The 9,576-nt window shown below is 39.9% G+C and overlaps 1 pseudogene; it reads right to left on the bottom strand.

Annotated features, from left to right (window-relative positions):
- On the bottom strand, positions 7,642-8,900 carry Slc25a5-ps (Slc25a5 retrotransposed pseudogene; annotated as a pseudogene).

Below are 9,576 nucleotides of genomic sequence, written 5' to 3'. Positions count from 1 at the left end.
TTTTTCTGTTCTAATGCTTACGTTTTCTTTAATGGAATTAATTCATCTTTGAAATCAACAGAACCATAAGCTTTACCATATAGCATGCATGAGTGACATGATTCTGCCATGGCAATGTAGTTCGGGATAGTTGGAGACTTGTGTCTCTCAACTTAAAGCATGTAGCCATAGTAGGAATATAGATAATAAGGTATTCAAGGAACACTTCCAATGCATTGACTCATTTAATCTTTTCATCGAAAACAGGTATTGTAAGGAGGTGGGAATAGGGATGCTGTAATAGGCAGCTATTACTATAGGAGAACTATGTAGCAAACAATCCAAAAGTCAGGGCCTGTGGACAAGAAACATTCATTGTTGTTTTGCTTCTGGATTTACATTGCCTAGGGCTCTGACGTGTTTGGCTACGACTAGGTAAGCCTGAACTAGATCCATGTGCTAGGTCCAGATTTACTCTATATTTAACACCACAAGCTGGAGCACTTGCTATCTGTGAATGATTCGATCGAGATGAGCAGGATGCAGGAGGCAAGTGCCTCTAAGTCTGACATTCATGTTTTACTGTCCCTCGGGTTTTGAGAGAGGTATGGTTCACTTACACTGGGAGAAAATAGTCAAATTCTGTATGCGATTCTATCACAAGAGAATGAAGAATCGGAACTAACAAAAGCTATCTTTGAGAAACTGGATGTGATGCTGCATATTTTTCATATAGGGTTCAGGGCTTTTATTTTGTTGTTAACATTGAGGTTCTATACTATTAAAAAGCTCAATTAAAGATCATTTCGAAGGATAATTTAATTTTGAGATGATTAGTTAGAACCTCAAGAGGAGTGAAACATTTGAAAGAGCAGGCTTCCCTATACTCTGATTCTAAATGAGATATTTATCCAAATAATCTCATAGCCGGATGATAAAGTTCAAAGGTCAGAAGCAGGTGATTGTGTAGAGGGACTTACCATAAGACAATTAGATTTTCTTAAACTTTTTTACTTTGGAGGTGGGAGGGGTTGGGTATCACCAAGAATTCTAGGCTAGTCTGGAATTCTTGCTGCTGAGCCTTGAATGTTCAAACATAGTTGATCAGAAGGTTACTTAGGTAATATGAAACCAAAGTATAAAAGAAATTTTCTAATCACCGAATTAGGAAAAATATATTTTGTGGGGTTATTATAGAGACTATTATGAAAACTTTAGAGGAGGAAATTCTATTGGTGTTCCACAGTTAGAGAAAAACAGATTAATGTGTTTGTTAAGCCTTCTGTCCTTCAACAAATTGAACAATCTGGAGTGTCAAATTGAAAATGTGAAAGCTAAAAAATCTGCTATTAAGCAAAGGAATCATAAAAATAAAATGTGAGATGGCTGAGAAATCTGAAGATTCATTTGGTCTTTGAATAGGAAGTTAGAGAAACAAACATAACAACATAGTTCCCAGAAAGCAACTCAGTTAGGGTCATTGATTTTACAAACTAGAGAGATTTCCCTACTTGCGAAGGCAGGAAACCACTGGTAATTGTCAGTTTTTATATGAAAAAATTACAACTGCTGGACTGTTTTAGGCAATCATGTTGTATTTATTGTGTTATTTTGACCAAAGTTATCTGACATATTGTTTTAATGGTGAAAAAAAATCTGTCAAGGCTGAGATTGAATGGGATTCCATGAAACTTAGCTCAGAAACAGACAGTTTTTTTTAAATAGAAACATTATTTTACCTTTAATGATATAGATGTTTGAATTAATTTTTTCCAACAACTTGCTAAGTTTTTTATAGCCTGTGTGAGAGTAATAGAGAATGAAATTGGTAAGCAATGGTACCAGTAAACTCATTATAATGTAAAAGAATTTCACCACGGGGGAAACTTCGGGGCACAGCTGAGATTAACAGTTTCCACATCAGTTTGATATGTTCTAATGTGTTAATAAGGATGCAAAACACAACCCAAACGGATGAAGACAGTGATATAATAATTTAAGCTCTTGATTAGTGTTATGGGAAAATTGCGAGATTCTTTGCCTGAAGAGATACATGTTTAAATTCCCGTTCACATGTGTTTGCCAGGTCATTGTTTATAACAAAATTGCTTTTAAAAACTTGTTTGTGTTTACACAGAAACAAAATAAAATTTAGTCTTCTAAGGGCATGGGTTTTGGTTTCTACTGTTTATTAGCGAGTTACCAATTTTGTTTGAGATTTACTTTCTAGTCTGTAAAATGTGGGAGTAATAGTCATAACAAAGGTTGTGATAGGCATCTGGGAGACAGACAACGCCATCAGGGATTTGCCTTGCCAGGGTGAGGGCCTGAGTTTGCATCTCTAACATCCACATAAAGAACATTTACTATAAACTTTAGTTTCTGTGTGTGTGTGTGTGTGTGTGTGGTTTGTGTGTGTGTGTGCATGTGGGTGTGTTTGTGTGTGTGTGGTGTGTGTGTGTGTGTGTGTATGTGGTATGTGTGTGCATGTGGGTGCATTTGTGTGTGTGTGTGCATGTGGGTGCGTTTGTGTGTGTGTGTGTGTGTGTGTGTGTGGTGTGTGTGTATGTGTGTGTGGTGTGTGTGTGTATATGGTGTGTGTGTGCATGTGGGTGCGTTTGTGTGTGTGTGTGTGGTGTGTGTGTATGTGTGGTGTGTGTGGGTGTACAGATTCCTAGAGCTCACTTGCCAGTTAACTTTGTCAAACTGATGAGCTCCAGGTTCAGTGACCCTGAATCAAAAACCAAACCAAACCAAACAAACAAACAAACAGAAAACGCATGGAGATGGAGATGGTATTACATACTTTTAATCCCAGCATTAGGGAGGTAAAGGCAAGTGGATCTCAGTGAGGTGGTTTTTTTGTTTTGTTTTGTTTTGTTTTGTTTTGTTTTTTGCTTTTGTTTTTCGAGACAGGGTTTCTCTGTATAGCTCTGGCTGTCCTGGAACTCACTTTGTAGACCAAGCTGGCCTTGAACTCAGAAATCCACCTGCCTCTGCCTCCCGAGTGCTGGGATTAAAGGTGTGCGCCATCACGCCCTGCTCAATCTCTGTGAGTTTAAGGTCAGCTTGAGCTACATAGCAAGTCCTAGGCTAGCCAGGGCTATACAGTGAGATTTTGTCTCTGTCTCTGTCTCTGTCTCTGTCTCTGTCTCTATCTCTATCTGTCTCTATCTCTCTGTCCCTCTGTCTCACTTTCTCTCTCTCCATATACATATATGTATATATTACATAATTGTGCATATTGTTATAGAATTATATATATTACAGAATTTTACATATATATATTACAGAATAATTAAGATATCCAGTACTGACTTTTAGCCTTCACATGTATGCATATTTGCATGCACGTGCACCTGAACACAAATGCACAGACATAAATATGTGTACATATATATATATATATGCATGCACAGAGTTGTGATAGGATGAAATGAAGTACTTTTATGTGATGATAGAATAAATTTCATTGTATAGTGTATAATGTCATTAATGACATAATTAATAAATATATAATAACTAACTCACATTAAAATTTAATTAACTACTTTCCAGCAGAAATAGAACTTTTTAAGAAACATTTTTCTTATTTAAAATGTGCAAAGACATGGACAATTATAGGACTTTATTTATCACATGCTTAGTAAAACACTAAGCCACAGCACACATGAAAGGTCTAGACTTCAGTTACTTTTGAATTAATAAAATTTGTCACAGATGTTGCATTCATTAAGTAAATGGCATGACTAGAGACATGTAACTGGCCTTACAGTTACCAATATAGTATCAAACTGAGAAGAAGGGCACGTGCCTATGGATGCCAGAAGTTAGGCATCCCTAACCATCTCCTGCCCTTCAGTTTTTGCCTTCTTTTCTCCTTCCAAAGGGATTCATGGAAATCAGAATCCTCTCTCCTCTGCCCCATCAAGGTGCATCAGAGACACTTGGATTCTCCTGCTGACGTTGCTTTCACTCCACAGGGCTGCACTGTGGATGGGAGGAAGGAATGCTTCATTGAGGTTGAGAATCTGAACTGCCAACTTTTGCTGAGCTGCCCTCAGTCTGTTACCAGATCACGTGCTGATTTTGTTCAATCATGAATTCACCCACTGTCTCTTCTGACAGTTTTGATTGAGGGTCCCTGGTCTCACGTTGAACTATACCATGTCACATACAACTCTGATTATTTAAATCAGTTAACTATCGTCTTTATGATCATCCTTAGCAAAGCTTGTTTATGTAATTCTCTAGGTTGATTAGGGTCTTCAGTGGACAACTTCTGTTAATATGCTAGCAAAGTGGGTAGGGTACTAAGACTTCTGTAAGTCTATGTCTTGCTTTCAGCTAAATGGAGGGAAAGCAGGGAACTCATTTGCCGTTGTAAAACTATTTTTAACTCGACATTCCTTCATACATTGGGAAAGCATCTTCAGGTGTGCACACCCCCGAGGAAGTATCCCAAGAGGAAGCAAAGTGGGAGCTGCATTAAATCAATATATTTTTATTGCAAACAAGTAATAATGATCTTACATATTTATGGGCACAGGGTGGTATTTCAACATACAAATTCAATGTACACAGATCAATTCAGGGTATTTAATGTCTCACATATATATTTTTTAACCATGTTAAATTAAAATATAATTACATCACTTCCCCCTTGTCATTTCCTCTCTCCTGCGCATTTCCAGTTTCCTGAGGAGGACTGAGCAGCCCTTAACCGACTCTCTAATCTCTCCCATGTTTCCCACACACAAATTGATAGCTTCTTTTTCTTTGATTATCATTGTCAAAAATGTATTTATTAATTATTTTTATGTCTTCAAACCAAGACACCAAGTCCACTGTACCCTTGGGGAAAGAATGTTGAAATTCTTGTGGCTGCTCTTTAGATTTACAACTTTTCTGTGGAAGTGTGATTTGGTATGCGCTTTCTCCTGATTCACCGTCATTTTGACGTGTGACTGATAAGTACAGTGCGATTTAGGTTTTTAAGGGCCATGAGAGTATACAGAGCAAATGGAAGTGAGTTCTTAGGCAACAGGGAAGTCAAAGAAAGACAGACTGGAGTTCCAAAATGGCAAAAGGTTGGAGAATCGGAGATTCTGATTTCATTCACAGCTGCTTGATAACCCAGCTTTGATAAGACAAAAACGCTGCTTTAACAATGACAAGTTAAACTGGAAACAGAGGATCAATGTAACCCTAGAAAAAAAGGGTAGTCTTCACATCCAAGAAAGGAGGTGGGTTTATCTGTCGTCAGTAAGATTGTGCTACTAAGCTGTCCATAGAGATTACTGAAGTAGGAGAGAAACCTGTATTTCTAGTATCTTTAAAAAAAACAAAAAGATCAAATATTTATTAGTCTTGATAATCAATAGTGATTGGGCTGTCCAAAAACATCTGTTGTTGTTGTCATTATTGGGGTTTTTGTTGTTGTTGTTTGTTTGTTTGGCTGGGTTTTTTTCTCCCATTTGGGTCTGAATTTATGATTAGGAATTCATTTCTTTGTATGTTCTGAAATTCTTCTAGGCTCTTGCTTTTCCTCATGATTATGCTTTCAGGAGCAGGGCTGGAGGTATATGGGAGGAAAGCTGAACAAAGGGAAACTGATCTGACCCTCAGCTGAGACTCACAGAGGAAGGACTGAGCCAAGTGGAGTCTCTATGGTCAAAATCTCTATATATCAAAAAGTACACAGTTATAATCAGAGTGAAAAAGTGAATACCTGGGAAAGTCTGGAAAGTGAAAAATAGCCATGCTCAAATAGAAAAGTCCAATGGCACGAGTCTGGAAAATACTGAAGTTAGTTTTATTTGTTTGTTTGCTCTGATTTTGAGCTATAGTCTTGCTGTATTATCTAGGCTATATTCTCCTGCTCTCAGCTCTCCAGTCTCAGCATCCAGAGAGCTGGGAGTACGCTTACCTGAGAGAAGTGTTGTGGTTTCAAACCCGGTTCTTTTCAAATTGACTTAAATGTGACATGTAGAGAGACAGAGAATGAGCAAAAGTGGTTTGAAGTGAAAAATGTATGCAATTTTTAATCTATAAGGACATGGATATTATAAACAAAATGATGTTAAGAGGCAGATGGAGCAAAGATATGAATAATGAAAATGGAGACACCAACTTCTGCTGGGGCTGACTCCAGCATATTGGCTTTTCCTGCAATGCTTTCCTCTGCATGCAAGAGAAGCTTGCCTAGGACTTTGTGGGTCTGTTAGCAGAGATTTAGTGCATAAAGGTGTCCAGTGGGAGGTAAGATCTATTTTTGTGGTGGTAAAGCATTATTGTTGGCATGCCCTAATTGTGTTTGCAGTAAAATTGAAGGCCATTACAAGAGTGGGAAATCAGCTGAACGATCATAAATAATTGGTCAAATGAGAGGCTGTGCAGCCCAGTCGGCAACATCATTTTTGTGGTCATTGGTACTTAGGGAGTGCCTACTGGGTACCTAGCATGAAGGAAGCAAAGGCTGTGACTGTGAGAGCATTAAGGCCTGATTTCCTCAGGGTTGTATTGTGCTTGGCTCCCGAATACCTGGTTCCTTTGTGTTCACTACTATTGCAGAAATAACCTTCAAGACTACAGGTCCACCTCTGCATCTGTCTTTTCTCCCTAGCTATCTGAAAAGCCAATCCTCCCCTGCTAGCTTGTAGCTCCAGTGTGAGGCTATTTCTGCCTTTAGTCTGTAGGGAAGGAAGGCACTCAGGATCACTCCTGGGATGCCCAGTCTTTGAGCATTTGACCTTGAGATTTTGTCCAGGAAATAAGAACTACTATATGCCCTACCTTTATCTTTGGGTGCCCTGAGAGCTTCCAGCACAAAGCAGAGCCTCCAACCTAACAGGCACTATCTATCTACTCTTGTATCCTTCCTCACAGTCAACTTATCCACAGATCCTGTTTTAGTTCATAGATTCTATTCACCCTTCCTTCCACACACTCCAATCCAGCTGCCTCTCCCAGAGTTTAAGCTTATTCCCCCACTAAATCTATACTTGTCCTTCTTGGGGTTATTTAGCAACCTAGACTTTCACTTTTGCTCCAACTCCATGTGGATGTTCTGCTGTGTGCGTGTGCGTGTGCGTGTGCGTGTGCGTGTGCGTGTGCGTGTGCGTGTGTGTGTGTGTGTGTGTGTGTGTGTGTGTGTGTATACATATAAGGATGGAGATTAGACCCCAGGTCTCACAGGTGTCAGAAAAGTGTTCTACTAACTCCCAGACACAGGCAATAGTGAAGGCATGGTGGTGGCTATAGCCCCCAGTTACTGAGTCACCCGACCCCCAATTCTTCCAGGTGAGGTTCCCAATGCTGTAGACCCAATATGGAGCCATCATGGCTATGTATTCTCCAAATCCCTTTCCCAAGAGTCTAAAATTTCTGTTACATCTCTATTTGTTTTTATGTATTACATGAAATATATAGCCTAAAAAATAAACAATCTTTTATTTGAAGGGAAATGGGAACAGCCTTCTAACATTCAAAGATGGAAGACGGATGGCAATGTACATCCTGGACACTGTGATGAAGGTATCCTATTGAGTCTCAGTGAAGATAAGTAAGGGAAAGACTGTGTATAAGTCTTTGTCATTTGGGGTCTTTGTTATTCACTACAGCAGCTGGATTCTGTCTCATTCAAAGATCATCTACTTTTTTTGGTTTTAGATATTTTTATTTCTTCAATTTTTTATTATCAGGAGTGACTGAAATAAAAAATATAATTGGATCCCATCATTATTGTCATTATGGAAATGGCTTTAAGAGAAAACTGGTCAGATTAATATTATTGTTCCCCACTTTTCAATTGGTAAATAGTTGCCATTGATAAAACAGACAAGCCCAGAGAATCTGTCCAGAATGTTCAAGATATGGTATATCATACAACATGCCTGTTCTCGAGGAGAACACCTAGGACATAATTATGTGTACTTCTTGGTCTCATCGTAAAAGACAAGCACAAAGGCACCACCCATGCCTCTGAGAACGTTGGACCATGCACCCTTGAAAAATGCCTTGCTTCCTTCATCTCGAGGGATCTTCCGCCAGCAGTCAAGCGTGCCTGTGTACATGATATCAGTTCCTTTGCGTCCAGACTGCATCATCATACGACGGCGAACCGTGTCAAAAGGACAGGAAGTCAGGCCAGCGACATCAGTGACAGACTGTGCAATCATCCAGCTGATGAAGATGTGAGTATTCTTGGGATGTGGATCATTCCCTTTGCAGTGTCATAGATACCAACGTAGGCAGCTGGGTAGATGATAATGCCCTGTACTGATACATTAAAGCCTTGGTACAGGCCCTTAATCCCATCGGATTTGTAGATCTTAACCAGGCAGTCACCAAGGCCTTTGAATTCCCTTTCAGCTCCAGCTTTACTCACATCAGCTGCTAGACGGGTACCGGCAAAATCAAGAGGGTACACAAAACACAAGGATGTGGCCCCAGCAGCACCACCTGATGTCAGGTTCCCTGCAAAGTAGCGCCAAAACTGGGTCCTCTTGTCCCCACCACCCAGAAAGATCTGCTTGTATTTATCTTTGAAGGCAAAGTTGAGAGCCTGGTTGGGCAAGTATCTGATGACATCCGCCAGGTTCCCATGACAGAAGGACAGGACTCCCTGTTCCTTGGGGACACGAACCACGCAGTCTCTAAAATGCTCTTGTATTGCTTATCTGCCGTGATTTGCTTGCTGGCATGCTGCATCTGCAGCAGCAGCTTGACCCACTCGATGGGTGCTACTGCCATCTTGTCAAAGGACACAGCGGCATCTGTCATGTTGAAAGCAAAAAAGAAGAAGACGAAGATGAAGGAGGAGGAAGAGGAGGAGGAGGAGGAGGAGGAGGAGGAGGAGGAGGAGAAGGCCAGTGCGGGACAGGACTGTGTTGACAACCGGCTTTGACTCAGGCTCTAGGCGATCATCTACATCTCATGTACTAATTAGGAACTAGCCATCACCTTTTACATACTTTCTCTCATTCAACCTCCACTGAAACAAGTTTCTACTTGGCTAACAGATAAGAAGATCTTGGAGAAGATAACTTGGCTGCAGCTTCACAAGTAGGAAGTAGGGGATTTTGGACTTCAAGCAAATCTGCTTCCTCTGAATGCAACTTAAGCTTTCCTGCTGGGAAGTGGAAAACAAGGCTGTGAGAGAGGATGCAGAGAGGGAGCTGTCAGCAGGAGAAAAGGACAGCTCAATAAACTTAACATTTCCTGTGACAGGGTGGTGTGTATGAATAACACACGTGCATTTTTAAATCCTGAGCAAAGATACACATACTCTGTCTCAATATAAATAATTCTGCCAACTTGCTTTGCCACATTTTTGGCGTTTTTCGCATAGTAGAATGTAGATAGATATATGTATATATGTTCTTATGAATATATGTGTGTGCATGTATGGGCATCCTGCAACTCAGTACAGGTTTCTCAGTCAAATGGAAAATGCCACAAAACTCCTTAAAACACCCACTTTAAGTTAGGAAGCACAAGTGCAGGAATTGATGTAAAATCTTTTTAAAAAGGCTGTTCAGAAGATTGTGGAAAATATTATAAATGATATCATCCATACTGTCAGGAGTCACATAA

Source organism: Mus musculus, chromosome 14 (genome assembly GCF_000001635.26).
Source record: "Mus musculus strain C57BL/6J chromosome 14, GRCm38.p6 C57BL/6J".
Lineage (NCBI taxonomy): Eukaryota > Metazoa > Chordata > Mammalia > Rodentia > Muridae > Mus > Mus musculus.
The sequence above is the reverse complement of the archived record's forward strand: the minus strand, read 5'-3'. Positions and strand labels throughout refer to the sequence as shown.